We start from the raw sequence: 26,103 nt of genomic DNA on the forward strand, positions 1-26,103 counted from the left end.
ATCTTGCCAAAATAAATCAAATAGGAAAAAATTCCAAATTAAATAGTACTAATAACAAATTTAAACAAATGCATTATCAGGTTCTACTCGGTTTCAAAATGCACCGGTCATATCTCTTACTATTGTTCCTTATTGACTGATAGCATGAACAGCTGTACTCTAAATCTACCACCACATCTGACCAAGAATGCACTTCCCAGTATGAGCTTCCAGCCAATGACTCTATGAAGCCAGGACATTGAAGAGGGCCCATTTCTCAAGATGTGATATTGATGGGCCACTTAGGCTTGAGGACTGACTGTAAGCCTCACCAAAGCATTCTTAGAACTGCAGTGCAGTCTAAGACTCTTCTCATCCAAACTTCCTTCCATCTCTGGTTCACAGGAGTCACACTTAAATTGCAATCTGAGAGCTCTCCCACCTCCACTACTCTTTTGTGAGTTGTTCTCACAGGTATTAAATCCCAATAAATCTCTTGCACTTCTAATTTCATATTGGTCTCCGCTTCTTACAGGACCTAAGCACCCTGGCTGAGTCAAATTTGAACTCAGAGCTGGTAGAGTGGCTCAAGTATTAGAGTGCCTGCTTAGCATGCATGAGGCCCTGAGTTCAAACCCCAGTGCTGCCAAAAATAAAGTTTGAACTCTTTTAATAATTACATTATACAACCTGCCATGAAAGTCTGTAATATTAAGGGATACTTCCCTATTTAGCACAGGTGTGTACCTTCTAGAAAAAAAGGTCTTTCCTGTGACTGTCTGCCCCTAAACCAACCCATTATCTCCTCTGAGATGATTTGTCTGAACTCCACCTCTTGACCTTCCATCCCCAATTGAAGACTGCATGGAACCTAAAGGGACCAGCCCAGATGACTCTCCCTTATTCCTATTTATTCAATCATTGCAGAAAGTTTGATTGAGTATCTAAAATGTGGAAATTTCTGTCCTAGGCCCTGAATGTGCACTGCAGGCAAGGCTTCTGCTCTAATCACCTTGAAAATGAAGGGGAAAGCATTAGACAAATAAACATGAACACATAGTTAAAAATTGCAAAAAGCCCTTTGGAGGATAAAAAAACCAAAACCAGAGTGCTGTGAGAGAGTATAATAAAAAGATATCATTTCTTTATTTGATTTTTAACATTTTATTAGCATATAAAAGCTATACAGAAATTTTCATTGTGACATTTCCATACATGCTTGCAATGTAACTTGATTTGTTTCAGTCCCACCATCATCATTCTCCTTCATCCCTCTTCCCCCCACTAAAAATGATATCTACAGGTTTCAACGTTCTGACTCCATACACGTGTACATAAAGTACATCAATTATATTCATCCTCCTTTACCATCACCATTCACCATCCCCTCCTAGTCATACCCTCCCTCTAACAGGACCTGTTTTACATTCCTGTCCTTCATTGTTTAAGTGTAAGTTCATTATTCAACCCTTTGGTATTTCACCTGTGAATATGCTGTGCCTTCTTCCTGCCCAGGTGCAAGGTATTTTAATACTATTCACTCTATCATTGTCTTTTCTTTCCTCTCCTTCCTCTTCCCAGTCTCCTTAAATAGTTCTACTACTAGAAACAAGTTCTGTACAGATATAGATATATATGATCATATTTGTATGTATCTGTTTATCTTTTGGATATATCTTCCACATATGAGAGAAAACATGCAACCTCTATCTTTCTAACCCTGGCTTACTTTGCTTAACATGATGATCTCCAGTTACATCAATTTACCTACAAAGGAATAATTTCATTCTTCTTTATGGCTAAACAATATACCATTGTACATGACTAAACAACATACCAATGTACCATTGTGTACACATACACACATTTTCTTAATCCATTCATCAATTGTAAGGTATCTGGGATGTTTCCACAGCTTGACTACTGTGAATAGTGCAGCAAGAAACATGAGTGTGCAAGTGTCTTTATTGTATCCTGACTTACATTTCTTCAGATATATGCCCAGGAGTGGTCTTGCTGGATCATATGGCAATTATGTTTTTAGTTTTTTGAGGATCTCCATACTGCTTTCCATAGTGGTCGCACAAATTTACATTCCTACCAACAGTGTATAAAGGTTTCTTTTTACTAACATCCTTACCAACATTTGTTGTTGTTGGGGGTTCTTAATGGTAGCCATTTCTGACTGGAGTAAGGTGAAATCTTAATGTGGCTTTAATATGTATTGCCTTTATGGCCAGGGATATTAAGCATTTCTTCATGTGTTTATTGAACATTTGTACTTCTTCCTCTGAAAAATTTCTGCTCAGTTCATTTGCCCATGAAAACCTGGACAAAAAAAGTCTTTGTAATACTGGATGGTGGAAGGCCTTCGGAGGAGGGGAGTGATAGTTAAGCTGAGACTGTAGAAAAAGAATGAATCAATCACTTGAAGATTTGGGAAAAAATAGTTCATGCAGAAGGACAGATGGACAGACCTGTAACAAGGAAGAGCTTTGGAATGGAAGCAACATGAATGAGGTGCTCAAGTAGTGAATCTTAGTTGTAGAGAAAAGCAAAAGTCAGATCATTCAGGACCTTGGTGGCCATTTTAAGGGGTTAACATTTTATGAAGTCATTGAAAAGGGTTAGACAGGGACTGAGAAAGGGAAATAAAATGAGTGAGGCTAGAAAGACTACAATCCAATTTAGGGATTTTAAAGATTACTCTGACAATCTTCAGGAGGGGCTCAGAGGAACCCATAACAATAAGAAGAGGGGTGGGCCACCAACAGTGGTATCTCAGTTTCTCATAACTGTTACAATATGCAGGAGAAATCACTTTCTGAATCAACTGACTTCACTGCTTTCTGCCTAAGGCAAGGCAAGGTATCATGGTGGCAAAGCATGTGGCAGGTAAGGCTGCTCACCTCATAGCAGTAAGAAAGTAGAGAGAGAGGGTGAGGAACTGGAACCAAGATATACTCTTTAACAGCACACCACCAGTGACCCAGTAGGCCTCACCTCCTTGTAGCCCATTCAGCAATGACCTCATCAGTGAATTAATCCATAGGTGAAGTTAATATCTTCATGATCCAATGACTTCCCAAAGCCCAGCAGCTAGCAACCCAGTATTGAATACATGAGCTTTTGGAGACATTTCAGATTCACACCATAGCATTCCACTCTGGCCCTCAAAGGCACATGTCCATCTCACAATGCAGCATGCATTTAGTCCATCACCAAGATTCCTCAAAGTCTCAACAGTTTCAGCATTTCTCAAAACTCTAAGTCTAAGTCCAAAGTCTCCTGATGAGCCTCAAAACTCCTATAAAACAAACAAACAATAACAACCAAAGCCAGGCACCAATAGTCAGACCTATATTTCTAGGTACTTGGGAAGATGAGATCCAGAAGATCATGGTTCCACGACAGCCTAGGAACAATAAAAGTTAGCAAGACCCTGTCTTGACCAATAGCTGGGGCATAATGGTATGTACCTGCCATTCCCACTATTATGAGAAGTGTAAAATAGAAGGATGCTGATCCAGGTTGGCCTGGGCAAAAAGCAAGGCCTCTGTCAAAAATAACCAGAGAAAAAAAGGCTGGAGGTGTTGCTCAAGTGGTAGAGGACTGGCCTAGCAAGTGTGAAGTCCTGAGTTCAAACTCCAGTACCACCAAAAAAGAAAAATTAAATGCTTCCAATATACAATGGCAAGGAATAAACATTTCCATTACAGGAAGGAGGAATAGAATAAAATAAAGGAAGAATCAGACCAAAGCAAGACCAAAACTCAGCAGGAAAAACATTATTGTAGCTCTAAGACTACCCGAAGAAAGTAGGGTTATGTGAGTACCAAGAGACTTGGGGAACCCTATCTCTATGTCCTTGCCAACTGTACCCCACATGGCCTCTCTCTTGGGCTGGCTCTGCTCACTCTTTGTCTCTCAGCACACTTCCTATATTCCTGGAATCTCTAATTTCCTAGGGTGTCCACTGCTGCCCTCTCACAGCATGTTCTCTAAGGAGATGCCTGCAGGAATCCTGAACCTACTTACTGTGCACTGCCTGCATTGCCAGGCTTTTCTGTGGAATCCTCCATGACAATTTTGCATTGCACATGCTTGTAAAACCAGCATCCCATGAAGGAAAACCAAGTCTGATACCAGCTTGAATAATCACTGAGAACACTTGGATTATAGCTGCAGAGCAGCCTCTAAGTGCAGACATGGCTGAAGCTGGTAAAACACTAACCTAGGTAGCCTTGTATGAGCATGTTGCCCTTGAGCTCTCCTCAAAGCAGAATATTTCAAATGAATTTATAACTTTACACCTTTTAGCCTGAATAGGTGGGGTCCAGCCAATTCATGAAATGCCCTCAAGGTATCTTTCCTATTGTCCCTAGGCAAAATACTTGCTAATCTTTAGCAAGACACCTTCCTTGTTCCCAATTTCAAATTCATTCCTTTTCTGGACAAGCTGCAAGTTTTTCAAATCCATCCAGTTTGGTTTTTGCTACTGATTCTCACCATATATTGGACTAATAGCAGCCATCAATATGTATACAACATACTGAATGCTGGGATGCCTTGAAATTTCCTCCACCAGATTTATTAGTCTATTAGTTTTAAATTAAGCCTCCCACAAAGTCTCAAGGCACAGACAAAATGTAGACAAGTTCTTTGCCACAGTGAAACACTTTTATGACTTCTAGTCTGATTCCAGAGTCATCATTTCCATCTGAAATTTAGTGATCACAGTCTTTACTAACTTTATTCCTGCTGCCATTCTGGTCTTTTAATCTCTCACCAGAATCACTCATTAAGCTCTACTTACAGCATTCTAAGCTTTTTCTAGCCTGCTTCTCCAATTTTTTCCAAACTTCTCCTCCATATGAATTCCCAAATGCTTACAAACCACATGGTCAGACAAAATCCTTCTTCTGGTACCAATTTTCTGTGTTAGTAAGTTCTTCTCACTATGACAAAATATCTGAGAAAAACAAGTTACAGAAGAAATGTTTATTTTGACTCAAGTTTCAAAGGTTTCATTCTGAAGTTGGCTGACTCCAATGCTCTATACCTGAGGCAAGGCAAGATATCATGGTGGTGGGCACGTGGAAGCATGTGGGCATGTGGTGGGAGAGGCTGCTGGTTCTCATGGTGGCCAGGAAGGACAGAGAGACAGTGAGAGAGAGAAAGAGAAAGTAAGAGAGAGAGAGAGAGAGAAATGGGGAGATGAGGGGAGGGGTCTAGGGACAAGATATACCTTTCAAGGGTACACCCCCAATAACTTACTTCCTCCAACTATGCTCACTTCCTAATAACCCATTCAGCTATGAACTTATCAAAACTCATCAATGGATTCTCTCACTGATGAAGTTAGCATCCTCATGATCCAATCATTTTGTAACCAAACCTTTCACAGGTGAGCCTTCAAAGGACATTTCATATTCAAACATACCTGTTTCATAACAACAGGTAAAAGAGAAAGTGGTCAAACCAGATCACTACACAACACTTCAGGAAATTGTATAGTGGAGAGACACATGAAAATCCCATGGAAGCCAGCATTTGCACTAGAAGACATCAACTGTGAGGAATACAGAGTATTAAAAAAGCAAATATCCAAAAGAGAAGCACAGCATTGACCAGCTAAGGAAAGAAGATTTTATCCCTTTCCCTCTCTTTCCTCTCTACTCCAACCTTCTGAGTGTTAGAGCACTAGAACTTTATAAAAGGAAGGAAAGAAGATGTCCACAAATGGTAGATTTTACTAGAAATATGCCCATGCCTCAGGCCTTCCTGCAGACCTAATTGGAAACCCTGAGTATGGGATCCAATAATTTTTTTTTTTTTTTTGCTGTACTGGGGCTTGAACTCAGGGCCTACACCTTGAGCTACTCCACCAGCTCTATTTTTCTGAAGGTTTTTTGGGTTTTGTTTTTTGGGGGTTTTTTTGTCAATATAGGGGCTCATGAACTATTTGCCTTGGCTGGCATCTAATCATGATCCTCCTGATCTCTGCCTCCAAGGTCACTAGGATTGCAGACATGAATTACTGGCACCTGGCCATAATGAGCCATTAAAAATTGTATTTTTAATAAGCCCCTTCCACCAGGTAACTGAAACATTCTACCAACGTAGAACTTCAGAAATTTTTGAACGCTATATTAGAATAAGTTTTATTACCTGCAAAACCCTAAAATTTAGGGAATCTGCCTGAGATGTAATTAAAGGATAGAAACAGGATCTTAGAATATAGTTGAAAACAGGGGCTTCAGAGAAATAAAACCTTCATATTTTACCCCAATAATTGGTAAACCAGTGCATTGACAAGAATTATACTTAGGAGCTGGCAGAGTGGCTCAAGTGATAGAGTGACTGCCTAGCAAGTGTGAGGACCTGAGTTCAAACCCCACTACTCACCAAAAAAAAAATAAATAAAAGAATTGCACATAAATATCGTTATTTTAACAAGTCTGGAATGATTTTTATATTATTAAATCTGATCAAAACCATTCATCAAAAAGCTACTTAAATACCCACCCATCAAAATCATGTACTCAAAATTTCATGATCCCCAATATGCAAAGTAGATGTTGTTCACAGTATCAGTTCTATACCTCTTCAAACACCAGCATGACAGAATCCTCTGAAATAATACAAGCCATTTACCCTGAAGAGATATAGATTGACACAAGGAATATCTTGTTACTTACTTACTTATAATATAGGTTATTTCTTTACTTCTAAATTTGCTATTTTGATCACATGGAGTAACATTTATTAGGTGTGTAATATGTCCCAGTTTCTGCTAGGTAATACTTTTGTAAATGACAACTAAATATATTTCCTTTACATTTGTCAAAATGCTTCATCTATATTGGATCATAACTGCTCATGAGTCATGAACTGCACAGATTTATATTTTTAGTTTTTGTGCCAGGTGCTGATGATTGAAGAAGTGCTCTACCACTGAGCCACACCCCCGCCTATATCTACATTTTGAACTCTAAATCAAGAATAGAGGCTTAAAAATGTTTCCTAATAATTATGGGAATTATTTTAAATATTTCCCAAAATAAAAAAACTTTACAAGTATCCCTGTTCTGTACAGTCTGTATACACAAAGGGGGGTTGATAGTCAGGGGTTAAGCTGCCTTGTAATCACTCTTTAATTCTGTAGAAACAAACTGCAGTCTTAGCATGTTTCAGGTAATACTACTAAATACTTATTTCATTAGAATGAAAAGATACCATGTTGAACACTCTATATCTTATTTGTCATAAAAAAAATCTTCCAAAAGAAAATGAATAACCCCATTTTACAAATGGGGACAGCAGAGACCTTTAGTAAACCACCAAAGGTTACACCAAGTGGCATACCCTGGACAGAACCCAATACCATCTCATTCTGTACCTGAACTGTTAAAGATTACAGGACACTGCCTGTCACATCCCTTTAAATGTGTAATTTAGAGAAGTGAAGAATCAAAGGATCCATTGTGCCCTTAAGAGAGTATGCAGACTCTAGGGGTAATTAAAGCTACTTAAAGAGCAACCAAGGGTGAGGAAGGAGGTTGCCCCTAAAAGGCAATGAAATACCACATTTCTTCCCTGACCATGTCAGCCTGCAAAGAAACCACCCAATAATGGTTTATAACTGCCCACCCTCTAGCCTGCAAAAGCCTAAGAAACGCGAATTACTATGATCTTGCCCCTCAGAAGACAGTATCACCATTTTGTTTAAATTATTGTGAAGATAATTTTTGAAAAAATAACAAGGGTTTCCTGCTTAATATATATATTAAGAAACAGAAATTTATTTTATCACAGTTTCTGGAAGCTGGAAGAACCAGATCAAGGCATTGGCAAGTTTAGCATTTCTTTTTCTTATGTCTAGTGTGTAGCTCTTTTCATTTTTTTGTTGTTGTGCTAGGTGTGGGTGCATTGCAGCATTTACAAAGGTTCTTACAATGTATCAAATATATCCTACTTGAATTCCTGCCCTCCACTCCTCTCCCCAATTCCTCCTCCCCTGGTTCCTGAAACAGTTTCAAGGGGTATCATTTTTGCCTTTACATTCATGTGTATACATTGTTCGCATCATATTCATCCTCCTTCCCCTTTCCCCGCAACCTCCTCCCTCCCACCAGTGCCAACCATGCTCTCCCTCCCCCAGGCAGAAGGTTCTGTACTTCTGTACTCCGATTTTGCAGAAGAAAAAACATAAAAGATAAAACAAGAAACAAGACGATTTGCTACTTTGAGATAAAGATAGCTACAGAGGGAGTTTCCTTGTATTGTTTCCATGCATGTATGTATTACAACTCCAATTGATTCGCCTCTCCCAGTCCTCTTCAATACTCCCTAGTCCACTACCCATCATGGCCCCAGCCAGTTTAAAATTTTAAAATTTTTGTATTTATTCCTGTGCAACTTCAAGGTTTTTATTTCTTTCCCTTGCCCTATTCCTCCCTTGCACAGCCTCCCCTTAGTGTGACCCATGTCCCATGATATTGCTGCATTTATTTTAGGTCTACAATTCACATATGAGGAAGAATATGTGGCTTCTTTTAGCCTTCTGAGCCTGGCTAACTTCACTTAAGATGATATTATTCTCCAATTCCATCCATTTTCCTGCGAATGACAAATTTTCATTCTTCTTTGTAGCTGAGTAAAATTCCATTGTGTATAAATACCACATTTTCTTAATCCATTCGTCAGTAGTGTAGCATCTTGGCTATTTCCACAGCTTAGCTATTGTGAATAGTGCTGCAATAAACATGGGCATGAAGGTACCTTTGTATAACCTGACTCATATTCCTTTGCAAATATGCCTAGGACTAGTATTGCTGGATCATATGGCAGATCTATTTCTAGTTTAATCTATTTAAGGAGCCTCCATACTGTTTTCCATAGTGGCTATACTAGCTTACATTCCAGCCAGCAGTGTATTTCCCCACATCCTTGCCAATATTTGTTCTTGGTGGTATTCTTGATGATGGCCATTCTAACAGGAGTGAGATGGATTCTTAGTGTGGATTTTATTTGCATTTCCTTTATGGCCAGGGATGGTGAGCATTTTTTTCATGTGTTCTTTAGCCATTTGGATTTCTTCCTTTGAAAAAGTTCTATTCAGTTCAGTTGCCCATTTCTTTATTGGGAAATTGATTTGGGGGGAGTTTAGTTTTTTGAGCTCCCTATATACTGCATATTCTGGTTATTAGCCCCTTGTCTGATATATAGCTAGCAAAGATTTTTTTTCCTCCCATTCTCTGGGTGGCCTTTTTAGTTTAGAGACCATTTCTTTTGTTCTGCAGAAGCTTTTTAATTTCATGTAGTCCCATTTGTCCATCCTTTCTCTTAGTTGTTGGGCCTCTTGTGTGCTACTGAAGAACTCCTTGCCTAGGCCTGTTTGCAGTGTATTCCCTAACTTTTCCTGTACTTACTTCAAGATTTCAGGTCTGATATTAAGGTCCTTAATTGACTGTGAGTTGATACTAGTACAGGGTGACAGGCATGTGTCTAGTTTCAGTTTTCTGCAGGAAGATAACTACTTTTCCTAGCAAAATTTGTTGAAGAGGCTGTCTTTTCTTCATCAAATTTTTTGGAACCTTTGTCAAAAATTAGGTGGGCATAGCTGTGTGAATTCATATTTGGGTCCTCTATTCTGTTCCTCTCATCTGTTTTTGTGCCAGTACCATGCTGTTTTTACTGTAATAGCTTGGTAGTATTGTTTGAAATCAGGTATTGTGATACTTCCAGCATTGCTCTTTTTGCTGAGTATTGCCTTGGCTATTTGTGGTCTCTTATGTTTCCAAATGAAGTTTAAGGTAGATTTTTCAATCTCTATGATGAATGTCATTGGGATTTTGGTGGGAACTGCATTGAACATGTAGATTGCTTTTGGTATTATGTTGATTCTGCCAATCCATGAGCATGGGAAATCTTTCCATCTTCTGTAATCTTCGATTTCTTTCTTCAGTGGTTTGTAGTTTAACTTGTAGAGATCATTTACATCCTTTATTAAGGTTATTCCTAAGTATTTGATTTTTTTTTGAAGCTATTGTAAATGGAACTGTCTTCCTATATTCTTTCTTAATCTGTTTATTGTTGGTATAGAGAGGCTACTGATTTTTGTGAGGTGATTTTGTATCCTGATACTTTGCTGAAGCTGTTTATGATGTCTAGGAGTTTTTTTGGTAGGTTTTTTTTTTTTTATCTTTTAGGTATAAGATCACATCATCTGCAAAGAGGCATAATTTGACTTATTCTTTTCCTATGTGTATTTTTTTTATTTCTTCCTCCTGCCTTACTGCTCTGGCTAGGAATTCCAAGACTATGGAATAAGCATGCAGACAGTGGCATACTTGTTTCATTCCTGACTTTAGGGGAAATGGTTTCAGTTTTTCACCATTAAGTATGATATTAGCTATAGGTTTGTCACAAATAGCCTTTATAATGTTGAGGTACATTCCTTCTATTCCTAGTTTTCTTAGATCTTTTATCATGAAGTGGTGTTGAATCTTATCAAAGGCTTTTTCTGCATCTATTGAGATGATCAAGTGGTTTTTGTCTTTGCTTTTATTAATGTGCTCTATTACATTCATTGATTTGCATATGTGGAACCACCCCTGCATTCCTGGGATGAAGCCAACTTGGTCATGGTGAATGATCTTTCTGATATGTTTTTGGATTCAGTTTGCCATTATTTTCTTGAGGATTTTTACATCAATATTCATTAAGGAGATTGGCCTGTAGTTCTTTTTTTTGGACACGTCCCTGTCCGGTTTGAGCATGAGTGTAATACTGACTTCATAGAAGGAATTAGCAGTGTTACATCCTTTCTATTTCATGGAAATTTTAAAGAGTGTTGATATTAGTTTGCCTTTAAAGGTCTGGTACAAGTCAGTAAAGAATCCATCAGGTATTGGACTTTTCTTTTTGGGGAGACTATTTGCTGCTTCAATTTCATTTCATGTTTAATGAAGTTGGGTGCAATGACTTTGGGTGCATGTAAGTTGATAATTATTATTTCCTCTTGCTATACTGCTCCTTTTATTAGTATGAATTTACCTTTATCTCTTTTGACTAATTTAAGTTTGAAGTCCACTTTATCTGATATAAGTATTGCTACTTCTACCTGTTTGAAGGGGGCATTAGTTAGTAAATCATCTTCCAGCCTTTCACACTAATGCAGTGTTTGTTTCTGTCAATAAGGTGAATCTCTTGTAAACAACAGATTGTCGGGTCTTCTTTTTTAATCCAGTTTGCCAAATGGTGTCTTTTCATGGGGAAGTTGAGTCCATTAATATTCAGTGTTAGTATTGAGAAGTATGTGGTGATTCCTGCCATTTAGTTGTTTTTGTTGTTCAAGGATTTGAGTGTGCACAGCCAATTCAGTGCTACTTTCTGAGTGCTTGTCTGTTCTTTTAATGAGGTTTAATACTTCCCCTATCCTTTCCTGGTTATGTTTGTTTTCATCTTCTTTTTTGTAGGATGCCTTTCAGAATCTTCTACAGTGGTGGCTTGTTGGTCACATATTGGTTTAGTTTCTGTTTATTGTGGATGACTTTTATTCCTCCATCAATTTCAAATGATAGTTTTGCTGGGTAGAGTATCCTAGACCTGAAATTGTTTTAATTCAGTGCGTGAAATACATCACTCCATCCCTTCTTGCTTTTAAAGTTTCAGTTGAGAAGTCTCCTGTTATTTTGATGGGTTTATTTTTATATGTTATGCTTTTTCTCTTACAGCCTTCCATATTCTTTCTGTGTTCTCTGTGCTAATTGTTTTAATGATTATATGCTGTGGAGAGTTTCTATTTTGGTCAAGTCTATTTGGTGTCCTGGAGGCTTCCTATACCTGAAAGGACAACTCTTTCTCAAGATTTGGGAAATTTTCTGCTATTATTTTGTTGAATATATTACATATCCCTTTGGCTTGCACCTTTTCTCTTTCTTAGAGTTCCATTTTTATGGAGTTGTTGAGTTCTTTCATATTCCTTTCACAGCTTTTGGGTCTTCTAAGACTTTTTCTGTATTTTCTTTAATGTCTACTTTGTCTTCAAGTCCTGAAAATCTGTCTTCCACTTGTTCTAGTCTGCTGGAGTACCCTTCCACTGTATTATTTATTTAATTTAATGGACATTCATTTCCACATTTTCTGTTTCTTTTTTTCTGAGGTTTTCCATATCTTTGTTAAATTCTTCTTTCATATCTTATGTTGTCTTCTTTATTTCATATATCTTTTCATAGTCAACTTTGTTTCACTTTGGAGTTTGTTGAAGTTCTCTCTGAATTCATTTAGCTGTTTCTGTGTCTTCTCAAATTTTTTATTTGTGGTGTCTTGATATTTCTTGAGTGCACCATGTATGTTCTGGTTAACTGTGCCTTATAGCTTCTCCATGAGTTTCTCAATGATTTTGTCCATAATTTCCTCTTTGAAAGTTTCTTTGTGGATGTCACTGAGCTCTCTGGTGATATTTTTCATTGTTCTGTTGGAGTCAGGAACTGGGTATTCATTTTTTTCATTTCCCACTAAATCCTCTATTGAATTGTTGGTCTTTTGGGGGATAGGGTTTCCAGGCCAACTTCTTCTCCCCATGCTTCTATGATGTCCTGTGCTCCCATGGTGTTGAGTGACTAACTGGGGATTTTAATCACCTATTATCTTCCCATACTGTGCTGACTATTGTAGTCATTAACTAGGTTGATGTGCTATTTCTGTTCCCTGACTGGGCAGTATAAATTAGTAATAACAAATTCACTGATTCAATGCTAGACCAATTATTTACAAAATGTGTAGTAAGCCCCTTGGTGATATTATCTATAAGCCATGGAGATTGGGAAGATAATGGTTGTTTGGGTATAGGTTTATATTAGGTATTTAAAAGGCTGGTGCTGTAGGAATGGACAGGAAGGACGGTGGGAGGAGAGGTGTGAGGCATTGGGGTTCTAGGGTACTAAGTCCCTAGTGTGTGTTAAGTTGTAGTTCAGTCATTGTGGAAGAGGGTGTTATTGTCAGGGATTGCCAAGAGATAGCAAGATGGAGTAATGTATAAAGTTGGTATAATAGACTATTCAGTGGATGGTGTGTTTTGAAGAGATTGAGATAGTGGGGGGAAGGAGGGAAAGAGAGGAGAGGAAGATGAGGAAGGGGAAAGGAAAGAGTAGAAGATATTAAGAGATGAGAAAGAAATAATTGGAGTAGAGAAATGAAAGTGGGGCAATAGAGGACTGATTGAGTCAGTGTTAAGACAGAATGGAGAAGGGAGTTATGTAACAGTAAAATGGAAGAAAAAATGAGAAAAATAAAAGCTGAAATTAAAAATTGAAAAAAGACAAAAGTAAAATAAAAATAAAAAGACATACATATTTTATATACAAACAGAAAAAAAATCAGTTTAATGGATGTTCTGGATTATTTCCGCTGATTTCAGGTTGAGGTGGTGACACTTATTTTTTATAGGGTCTTTGGCCAGCTCTAGGTGATCAGGTCTATGTGATTGAGTCAGTCTTCCTTAGTGGGGTTGGGCCTCTGGAGCAGGCAGGTTCTCAGAAGCAAGCCTGTGAGTTAGAGATGAGCTTTTCTCTAGGTGAGACTGTCAGTGTCAACTGGCTCCCAGTTTCTCCACAGCAATACAGTGCCTAGCTTTCCCCACAGGGGCTGCTGAGTCACTCCATTCCCATAAGGGCTTATTCAGCTCACATTCAATCCCTACTCTGCAGGCAGAGGGGAAATATTCCCTTTATATATTGGGCCACCAGTTTTGTCCAGAAGGGGTGCAATCAGCTCCCCAGCTGTGCTAGGATATATGGTTCTCTCCTGAAAAGTGTGTTACACTCACCTGGCAGTTAGCAAATTCACTTCATTGAAAACGGATCAACTACAAGGCAGCACAGGCAGGTGTCAGACAGAGGTTTTGTGTCTGCTTATGTTTGTCAGGTCCCAGTCTTCCCAGATTCTTGTAGCAGCTCTCTTTTTGCAGTGCTCTGTGTTGCATTATTGTTGAGGAGGTTGCAGACACACTAAGGTAAAGAGAGATCTGGACAGGTGGGTGGCAGTTGGAGGTTCTGGATCCACACATATTTTAGTGGATCCAGGTATTCTGAGATGCTTGCAGGTCTCTACATTGTGTATTAGCTTTACCAACCCATGTGGGAGGGAATAAAGAGAAAGAGAAATAGAAAAAAAAAATCGGGGGATCAGCTAGTGCTAACTAACTCTCTCCCAGCTATTCCCAGTCAGCAAACAGACAGGCAGGCCAGCAGCAGCTGCATGACCCTACACTGGGCTGTAATGTGCTCTAAAAAGTTAGTTTAAGGATCAGTCAATGAACATTATGTGTCCCCTATGTGTTGGCACTATCTTGGTTGGAAGAAAAAGAAGTATTGCCTAGTCCTTGCTGCCATGAAAATCTGAGGTAATTGTTTGAAAACATGCAGGTCAAAGTCTCAGGGTCCATTAGCTATACACCATCTTGATTTCTTCCTATTTTATATTTTGTAAGTCATGATTTTTAGCAGCTTTGTCAAAGCCATGGAGGCACAGATACAGGACAGTGTGAAAATATGCACAGTGTTTTTTAGGTCTCAAAATAAGAGCCTAAAAAAGATAGTACTTGGGTTTTTAACCTAAATTCTTAGGAAGATGGATGGATAATAACATACTAAAACTTACTCAAAACTCCCAAAATATAACTGCTTGATCCAAAGTTCCTTGAGGTATAGAAGAACCATAGTTGGATTGCATTAAGTAGTCTCTTATTTGTATTTACTTTTTGAACAGATGTGTTATACCAACCTGAAGTCATATTTAACCTTCACTCAGCACTTCCAAGAATCACACATTTGCTCCAATCTGTGTGTTGCAACAGTGACATCCAGTGGCTAGTTTGTTGAAGTACATTTTCAGGGAAAATACTGTGCATTTTTATAAAAGAAATGGTTTCTGCCCCTTACATTTCCAAAAGTCGTCCCTAGTATGTGCTTTCAAAATAGTATGAAAGGAGTAGGGTAAAGAAAAGAGCTGTGCTTTCAAAGAATTCAAATTACATGCTACTTGTTTATGACAAGTACTTGGAAGGTAGAGAATTACAGCACATAAACCTCACCTGGAAGTGAAGCTATACCCACCAGGCAGTAACTAAAGTCACCACTTATGCTGAAATATTTTAATTTCCTAAAAACCCTCTACTGTTATTTATTGAAGCAAAGAAATGTTCTGCTAGATTCTTTTGTCCTTGTTCAACTTGAGTATCTACATGTATATGGTTCTAAATATTAGATTCCACAAGGTAGCATTATGTTTTTCTTTAAAATGAAGAAACCAAAACATTTAGTGGCATGCTTTAGCAATAAAGAATGAATGCAATTTACTGAAGGTCCAGTGTAAATAACCCCAGAACACATTCTGAAAGAACCCCAGGCATTCTAAAAGAACCTACTCCATTATTTATTGCATTGTGTAAGATTTTAAGTAGGCTGATGTAAACATTCATTCAGGAAGAAGTGTCACTACACATTGTTTTCTTACTATGTGACGAGCTAAAGTCCAAATCTGCAAAATGTAATCATCGCAGTTGGCCCAACTGCAAAATGTGGGTATGCATATGATGTTGTGCAGTGCTTTATCAACACCCTATCCCTCAACGTCCTATTACAGCCACATGTGCATATGACTGAAATCATCACCAGTGGCACCTTTCCAACATTAATTAAATCAAGATATTACTATCCCTTGGATCCATTCCCCCAATTCTCACCACATGTGATCCTTGCACAGCTTAAATCTACTGCATTCATCTCTTGCAATCATATCCTGCCTCTGCTGAATATTCTCTCTTTCTCTGCATCTGTATCTCATTTTCACTCACATTGTAGCTAAATTCAAAATAAACTACACAAGGGTAGGAGCCCTTTCTCCTCCCTGTATCCCCAGTGCCTAAAATAGCATTTGGTGTATAGTATTCACACATGCTTTTGTTTCATTCAAGCCACTCAGTCACCAGTTCATCTATTCATCCCTGAGCTCCTTAGTGGCTCCTTAAAGTCATTTAGTAAAACAAGAGACAACTCTTCCAATGAAGAATTCTGTCACCAGAATATTCTCCTGACTACTTGCATATGATGTATTTAAAACACACCTAAAATATATTTCAAGACATGCTGAACATGAAAAATGCATGCCTTTGTTGTTCCTCAAATAAAAAAACAAATGAAACACATCTATATATGGTGGGTTGACCTACCAGAAAGTAAGTTTTACCTCTTCAACAGTAAGAAGATGAAATGTGCTCTGTATAGTAAGATGATTGATACCTTAGAGCAGACCTTGCAAATACTGCTCCATCTCTTTATGGGAATCAGAGATCTCAGCATAATCAAGAGCAGAAGGCATGAGAGCCAGGGGCCTTAGGGAGGGAAGTAAGACTGTGCTGAATTTGGATATAAATGTTAATTTTTTCATTTCTATTCATGAGTAAAACAAAAAATGAAGTAATAATAATAATATAAATGAATAGTGGAACTTCATGAATTTACTAAATAAGAATATATTTTAAATACTAAAATACTTTCTCAATTTTATGTGCTATTATTATCACTGCAAAGATTATGGACCCAATATATTTTGGTTTGATTGGTATTATTAAAATATTGTCCATAACTTTCTTAAGTCTAGACCAAGGGTCAGCAAATCACAGATTGCAGGTGAAATCCAGCCTTCCACCTATTTGTGTAAGTAGACTTTTACTGGAACTCAGATACATGCTTTGTTTAAGCATTGTCCATGCCTGATTGAGAGCTACAACAAGAGCTGGAGGCATGACTCAAGTGATAGAGTGCCTGTGTAGCAAGTGTGATGCTCTAAGTTCAAACCCCAGTATCACCTGAAAACAAAAGTAAAAAAGATGAGAGAGAGAGAGAGAGAGAGCGCACTACAACAATGGAAGCCAGATAGATGTGACAGTTGACAATCCATTCTGTGCTCTCTCTCACTTCCTGGCACCCTTTCATTAGGTATCAGGCATCAGATTGATACCACAGCTGTCTATATACCCTTCTGATTGATCAAAATCCCACTGCTACCTCCACAACCACCAGTAATCCCCCTGTTACTTCTCTGGTCTCCACTTCTTCCATAAAACAGTTACATGTATTTTAATTAAAATTTGAGAAAGTGGAAAATATAATTATTTTACAGTAAGCATTGACTATTAGAGTCAATCCCACTTAAGAGGGGTTTAAAAGAAGAATTTGTTGGACTGGAGGGTGTGGCTCAAGTGGTAAAGTGCCTGCTTAACAAGCACGTAGCCCTGAGCTCATACTCCAGTACTACCAAACAAGAAGGAAAGAAAAAGAGAGGAATTTGTAGCTTTTCAGAGAAAAAAAATCTCATTGGAATAACAACTAAAGAATATTAATGTTTGCAGCCCCCATCAGCCAAGTTTTTGTCTTCTCAGCAATGTCACTAACTCTTTAAAGAAGAATAGTGGCTAGGATAGCAAAGTCCAGCCAGCTCTTGGGAACCCATTTCTGAAAGGAAGTCACTTTTTATCAATTATGTGAAAAGGCTGAAAGAGTAGATCTGGCCTAAGCATTATTTTAAATCAAATTTTGCTTATTTATTGCCATTTTTTCCTTCCGTGGTCTTTACCTACATCCAGGTATATCTTTCTAATTTCTGGGTAAAGATTTTATAGGGATATTCAGATACTGTTAGTGTGTTTATAAGATGAAGTTTTTAAATCTTTGGTAAATGTGTCTTTTCTTATTTCCATAACTGAATAACTCCATTTAGAGATTTATGCTATGTGTGTGATTTTTCATACTTGTAATGGCTTACATTCATTTTTTAAAAACTTACTATAGAAAATATTTAAAGACAGATTACAAAAAGAAAAGTGAAACACTCACTACCCAGACACAATTACCACAAAACTGTTGGTAAAAAGCCTAGAGTTTTTTCTACACACAGAAACATGCACAAATATGTTCATATATACGTTCATATACCCACACATGTCATAGTGGATTTACCTTCTTTATCTAACTATACATACATACACACACACACACACACACACACACACACACACATATATATATATATATACAAAGAGAGAGAGAAAATCTTTCAAAGTCTCAAAGTCATTAAATATTCTTCCAATTCTTACTGGCTTTTTAGAGCTTGATTGTATAGGTAAACCATGATGAATATAAACAAATAGCTTTATAGATATTATTTCAGGCTTTAAATTATTATTTACAATACAGCAATAAATACCTCAGGTACCTGCTAACGTCACAATATTTGTGTCAGAGCCATCAGAAATCTGATTACAGCCCCTTTGAAAGAGGAGCCAGAGAAATCTCTGTTCCACTATGTGAGGACACAGAAAGTCCCCTCTATGAGCTAGAAAGTGGGCTCATCAGACACAAAGTCTGCCAGCACCTTGATCTTGGACTTTCTCCAAAACTGTGACTAATAAATTTTTGTTGTTTGTAAGTCTATGATAAATTGTTCTAGTAGCATCAATTTAGTAACTATTCTCTTAAGATAAATCCCTTTCTGAGGAAAGAATAAGGTGTACCTCTTGATACAAACTGACTTTTGATACAAATTGTCATATGTCCTCCCAAAATGCAATGTTCTGATCATAGCAATGACTGCTGAGGTAGGACTATGGATGATTCAAATGTCCTTTATGTTATTTATTTTTCTCCATGTTTTCTACAATGAACAAAATGAGACATCCAAAATATTTCAGAAGCACTTCTTTCTCAACAGATAGATAGACCAAGTTACATATTTTCAGTCTATACCATTTTGTTAATTATAAAACTATACAAACTAATTTTTAACTGTGAAGTATCTTCATTCATATTATTCAGTCATATAAAATGGCCCTTTCTGTATATGTATTTACAAGTATTAAAATAATATAACAAAATATGTAGTCTTTAACATGTATGTTAGTGTCTTTTTCTAAACATAAATGACCCAATGTTCCTTTTACCAATAAATAAGGTTTTATGAATATTCTGTCAACTGTTTCACATCTTATTTCATTGCCAGCAGTAACCTCTACTTCTGTCATCTTCCTAATGACAATTTTCATTATCGAGATTTAAAAATACATTTTTAAAAGGCATTTAGAAAGTCAGAATTACAGATGTAATTCCATAGTGAATGTTTCCATCAGTTCCTCCCACTTTCCTGTTCAGGAACTCTTTGTTTAGAAATATGTTGTTTCACTTAGAGATAACGTCTTATGTTAATCAACTGCTGACATCATTATTTGGCTTTCAAGAATCATTTACATTTGCATTTAGGAACACAAGTATTAAAGCGTTAAATATATTTAATGAATTTATAGTAACATTGTATTAATTCAAAGCCTTCTCATATAAAAGAAGTACAGCATAGAAAGACCACCTACCTTGTGTTAAAGTATTCTATGAAAGTACTGTACCCAAAAAGAAGTTATCTGAGCACAGGCTGAAGTAAGGAAGGCCACCCTGAGTGGATGTGGGGTGTTTTGCTGCAGTTCCCCAATCTGAACAGAATGAGTTCAATTTGTTTTCAGTAAATATCCATATCTTTCTTCTGTAGAAAATTCAAAGCACCATGATTGATTTTCCTATTTAATAGTACCCATTACATTACATTAGATTTGCCTACTTGTTCTTTCTTTCTTCCTTTCTTTCATGTCTGTCTGTGTGTGTATGGGTGTTTTAACACAGGGTATTGCTATGCAGCTCAGGCTATCCTAGAACTTATTTTGTAGCCCAGGCTGATCTCAAACTGACAATCCTGCCACACTTCTCAAGTGCTGGCATTCTAGTCATGCACTGCCTCAGCATTTCCTTTCTTTTTTGGGGGTTGGAGGGTGGGGTGTCAGGGCCTCACACTTGCTAGGCAGATACTCTACCACTTAAGCTATGCTTATAGCACCTTTTTTTGCTTTAGTAATTTTCTGGATAGGGTCTTGTGTTTTTACCCAGGACCTTGATCATCTGAACCTCTGCCCTCCTCATAGCTGTCATTATAAGTATGGACCACCATGACTGGCTTATTTGTTCAGATGGTGTTTCACTAACTTTTTGCCCAGGCTAGCCTCAAACCATGATCCTCCCAATCTCTACCTCCCAACTAGTTGGGATTACAGGTACTGTCTCCCATTTCCATTGGCCAGATCAATGAAATACAGATGCCATATAATGGATGTAAGGATGATTCTTCAAAGAGTTCCTATAGTAGGAAACAGAAACTCACAAGAATGGAGTTATGATGGATCACAGTGTGTTTTATGCATTTTATTTTTGGTTTATATGTTTGTTTGATTGATTGATTTGGCTGTACTGGAGTTTGAACTCAGGGCCTTGCAATTGCTAGGTAAGTGTGCTACCACTTGAGCCATACCTTCAGCTTTGCCCTTTCCTTTTCTTAACAGTGTATTTTGAAGGGCAAACATTTATCATTTCAAATAATTTTTTACCAACTTTTCCCCCATGATGCATACATTTTGTGTCCTAATAAGTATTTACCTAAATCAAGGTTTGTTACAAAGGTATTTGCCTGTTTTCTTCTGTAACATAGTTAAGGATGAGAAAGTTCAGATTCCAAAGACTATACTACATCTCTAAGGTAATGTTTCTTCAACTTTAGTGGGTAAAGGAATCATTTGGTTTTTGTCATAAACATAGGTTCCCTTGCAGACATTCCAATTGTATAAGTATAGGCTGGAGCCCAGGAATGTGCATTTTGTGAGCATTGTAGGCAATTCCAAGGACGTGGTTGCAGAATCAGAATTCAGACAGCACTGTTCAAGTTCCGATTGCCCTCACTGATCTGTTTCCCTACTTTCATTTTAGTGCCTTCTCAATAATGGCCAGAAGATGGCAAGCATAATACCTAACTCCAAAAATATATAACTAAAAACAGCCTTCTACATCTGTGGATTCCAAAACTATGGATTTAAGATTAAAAATATTTGAAAAAAAACTGTCTGTTCTGAACATGTACAGTTTTTTCTTGTCATTATTCCTTAAACAGTGCAGTCTAACAACTACTTACATAGCATTTGTGTTCCATTAGGTTTTATAAGTAACCTAGAGATGACTTAATATAAACAAGAGGGTGTGCATCAGTGAAATGCAACCACTACATCATTTTATTTAAGGGCTTGAGCATTTGCAGACTTTGGTGGACCCAATCCTCCATGGGTACCAAGGAACAACTGTATATTTATACAAAATAAAGTTGTATCATCCAGCATATGTATCTTCAGTTCACAATGGAGAGTTGCAAATTTTATCCAAATGAAAGTTTGGGAAAATAAACAGGAGAAACAGCAGCCCACACCTCAGTCACTATCACCAGCCTGACTACCAACATCCTGGGAGATAATACAGATTCTGAGAAATCGATTCCATTATGAAATTTTACCACGGAGTAGCACAGCTTGCCAATTAGGCTGGAATTTTTCAGGTGTTTCTTGATTACTTTGTTGGTTGCTTGCTTCTTAAACTGCTGTAGCCTACTAAGTTTTCCCTTTGAGAATGATTGTAACAGGAGCTTCTATAAAATATCGAGGCATTTTACTTCAGTAATTCACAAGATGTCTTCCTTATCACGCTTCTCCCCTTCTTAGAAAAGCATCTGAGTGTAAGACTGTGGAGTAACTGGCCAGTCCTCTGAGAACCACTTCCTCCTAAGTGAGAGGAAAGAAGAAGCCAAAGAATGACAAAAGGAGCAACACCCTGGGAAAAGTAAAGTAGACCTTCCCAAATGACCCTCTTCTTCCCCATAGTCCTGTAAGGTGGGTAAGGCTCTGTACCTGTGAAAAGTCAGTCACATCATGTTGTAATTCTGTGTTGATATCCCTGAATTACTGGTAATGCTTGGCTGTGGCTGCAGTGTGGTCTCAGTGGTGCTGTGGGGAATTGAGGAACCACAGCATGCCCTAGCTAGGCAGCTGGAGAAAGTAGAGATTTCAACAACTTTCCAGGGACCAGGGTGGGTTGGCAATAGTGATGAGTGAGATCTTCAAGGGACACAGGACAGATTCTGGCTTCAAGACCCAGGGGTCCTTTCCTCACAATTTGTGGAGGATCAAATTATTAGTGAATAAGGAAGTTTGTAGGTTTCCTTTAGGCATCGGTGATTCTAGCTCTCCACAAAATCTTAAAAGACTGGAGCAATGTCTCTGCATATTTAGCACACTCTGTTTCCCACAAGATAGTATTTGTCAACAATCATTTCTTTAAAAAAAGAGACTCTCCATTATCATTTGAAACCTTAACCCTTTCAGCAAAGTTATGTGAAAATAAAGCCTGAATTCCATGACTGATGACTGATGACTGATTAACCTTACTAATAGGATTGTAGCTGAAGAATACAAATAAGCATTTTCATTGTGCTCCCTAATTAAAGAGTAGAATATCTAGAGAACTATATTTAATGTTTCATAAATAGGGAACTCAAAATGAAAGACAAAAGATAAAAATAAATGAAGAAAACATGTTCTAGGAAAATAAATCCTCATTAAAAAATGTCATTCGGTGGGGGGGGGGGGATGGGAATGGCACCTAAGGTAGGGAATGAGACCTCCTAAGCTCCATGACTTCAGAAACCTCCTTGAGATGTTGGAGCCACACTTGGGAAATTCTGAGTGCTCCTAGCCAAAATAACAACCACCATCACATTAAGTGCAGGTAAAATTCAAATCAGCCTTTTCTCCCTGGCAGCTGGCTCCAAAGCTGCCTGCATGAAACTGCAGAAGATATAGGTGAGCATCATGCATCATGCCGCTCCCCTCCCCACCCACCCCACCCTGGGAAAATAATCCACTGCAGCCTCTGGACAGACTGAAGCCCCCCAGCAAAACTGAAAGCCTGTAACACCAACATTGGAGGGGAGATGGAATGCTGAACCAGCCCTGGAGAATGGAGGAGGAGCAAAGAGCTAATCTCTCATGGCTGAACTGTCAAGTGGGTGGAACTCTCAGTACCATGCCATAAAGCATCAAAGGCTGAGAGCGGAAGCATGCCAGCAAGCCAATCACCTAGAGGAGCCACCAGCACCCAGCAGAGATTGGGAGAGGAATGAAGGCTAAGAGGAAGTGGAGGAACAAACTAATCTCCCAATGCAGGACAGGAGGTGGATCCCAGATCTGATTTCCAGGACAGAGGGCAGCATCCAAAACTGAATTGCCCCATCTTGCTGGGAGAGGAGTTGACCAAACAGAGATGCAGCTGAAGAGCACACAGCTACCACTGGCTGGAAACAGTTCTGACCACCCTGCATGAGCTGGCAATCTTACCTCACCGCACAATTCCAACTAACCTTGTGGACAGAAGGTCCAAATACCACTCACAAGTCAGTCACCTAGTGAGACCACATCAGAGCTTCTGCTTGAACACCAATAGCAGGATCGGACACCTAAGGAATAGCTTCAGAACTATTACTAACAGACTGAACTGAACCAGGTTCCTGAACCTGGTGTTTTTTATTTATTTATTGTGTTTCTTTTTTTCACTTTCTTTCTTTTTCTTTTTCTTATTCTTGCATTATTAACTCCAGCATCACTATTCTCTTGTCCCTGATCTCATCCTCTTTACTTTCCCTCCTTCTCCTATACTACAATCCATTGTGCTCCCTCCCAAATACTTTTTCTGCCCCTTCTCATATACTCTTTCCCCTATATTCACTTCCCCCCACCTTCCACCAACCTGTCACCAGACTATCCCTCTCTCCTACACACTCACCACCAGCTGACTAGCCTACTCTACCAACTGCACTCAACCCCAGCCCCCTGCAATACCTGACACAAACATCCTCAACTACAACAACAGAAATACACCCAAACACACACAAGACCCAGCAACCCTCATAATTCTTAACCTACCCACCTACTCCTTTTCCCACATTCCCCTTTTTTTAGAGCCACCTTTACCAATTCATCATAATCTATATCTAGCCTAAAAAAACATTACCCATGCCCAACTCTGACTTTATAGATATTATCATCAAAGAATTTTCTATAGAATACATTAAGAACTGGTCTGGCATTGATACTGTGAACTTGTTAATGCTTAATTGCACCTCTAGACCAGAGTCAGATAGAGCACATTAACCTAGCTAATAACCAAGTCAGCCACAACACAAAAATTAAATCAGGGAAAGAAATCAGGCAATCAAATCCACCAACTAGCTGACCAAAATTATAGTGGCACACCACGAAGTGGAGCAATGGGAAAAAGAAGAAAGATAGAAACCACTCTACTAAAAATTAATTCAATACAGGATTCTGTGGGAAATGAGACAATGGAGACCAAGTTCCTGACTTCAACAAAACAATGATAAATGTAACTAAGGAAATCAGTGATGCCACAAAAAAAACATCAAAGAAGAAATCTGGGAAGAAATCTCTGAGAAATTCATGGAGAAGATATTAGATATGGTTAACCAGAATGAACAAGATGTGCTCAAGAAATTTCAAGACACCAAAAGCAAAGAAAATGAGAATAAGATGACTCAGAAACAAATAAAGATGGTGACAGAGACAGAGCCGAAGACCTCATGAGCTCCTGAACCAGAGACCCTGCCGAAAAGCTGGAGACCCACCTGGCTGAGGTAAAGCACCAAGGAGAGCAAAAAATATGGCACTCTACACCCTTAGGTCATGGAAGGCTTCTCCACGCCACAATCTAACAAAAGAATGGCCAGCCTACCAAATCCCTGCACTGTAGGCTTGCAGAGCTGCAGCTCCATTCTGCAGGGCTCTCGGCCCCTTGGGCTGCACCAGACCATAGCCCTGTGCCAGAGACACACATAGTGGGATCCCAGCCTCTCAGTCTGCGCCAGATCCACACACCACCAGGATACCCACCCCTCAGCTGCACCAGACCCCAGCACCGAGACAGACCCACACCACACAGGGATACCGACCCCTTGGCTGCACCATACCACAGCCCTGCACCAGATCCACGACCACTGGTATCCCCACCCCCCGGCCTTACCAGACCCCAGTCCCAAGCCGGTCCCACAACCCACCAGGATACCCATCCCTTGAGCCCACCACCCTTCAGGCCCTGCTGAGCCCCAGCTACAAGAGGGACAACTGGATCCCCCCCACAGACTCCCTGAACTTCAGGCTCTGCCAGGCTCCAGCTTGTGTGGAACTGGAGCCCCGCCCCACTGGGACAGGCACTAGCTTGGTGTGAGAGAGCCACATCCACCAACCCGCCAGGATTCCTGATCCTTGCGCAGAGCTGGCCCCAGCAATACAGGCTTTCCAGATAACCACTCCACCAGGCTCCCAGTTCGGCTGCCACTAGAGGCAGACACACACTGACAGGACTGGACACTAAAGGAGTAACAGAACAACTGAGCCTGCAATTCTACTGTTCCAGAACTGATGAATTATTAATTTTTTTATTTTTCTTATTATCATTTTTTCTTTTTCTCCCTTCTTTAAGGGTTTGATAGCCTGGTTTGCTATTTGATCACAAACCAACTCTCCCATTTTTTTTTTCTTTTCTCCTCCTCTCTTCTTGCTTCCTTTTATTTTCCTTCTTTATCTCTTTTTTATCCTTCTCTCACGATTTTGTTATTATTAATATTGTAACCCAGCTAATACTAAATTACACATAGTCCAGGGACAAAAATGGTACCTAGTAGAAATATAGGAAGAAGAAAAAGGGATGGCAAACATTCCTCTCTCAAAAATAAAGTAGTACAGGATTTAGGGCAAAATGAAGAAAATGGATACTCAGATCCAGACTCCAAGAAAACAAACATAAACTATACTAAGGAACCCAACGAAGACCACAAAAACATCCTGAAGAAGAAATTCTGCAAGTAATTAATGAGACTTTCAAAGAGATGCTGCTAGACATGGTCAACCAAAACATACAGGAGGCACTCAGGGAATTCCAAGATGACAAAACTAAAGAATATGAGAAAACACAGACACAAATAAATGAAATCATAGGAGCCTTAAATAAACACCAAACTGAAAGAAAGATCACTATAAATGGAGAGATAAATGAATTAAGGGCAAAAATTGACAATATTAAAGAGGAAGTAACCCATGATATGGAAAGCCTCAAAAAAAAAAAAGAATGAAAC

This window comes from Castor canadensis, chromosome 3 (assembly GCF_047511655.1).
Source record: "Castor canadensis chromosome 3, mCasCan1.hap1v2, whole genome shotgun sequence".
Classification (NCBI taxonomy): Eukaryota; Metazoa; Chordata; class Mammalia; order Rodentia; family Castoridae; genus Castor; species Castor canadensis.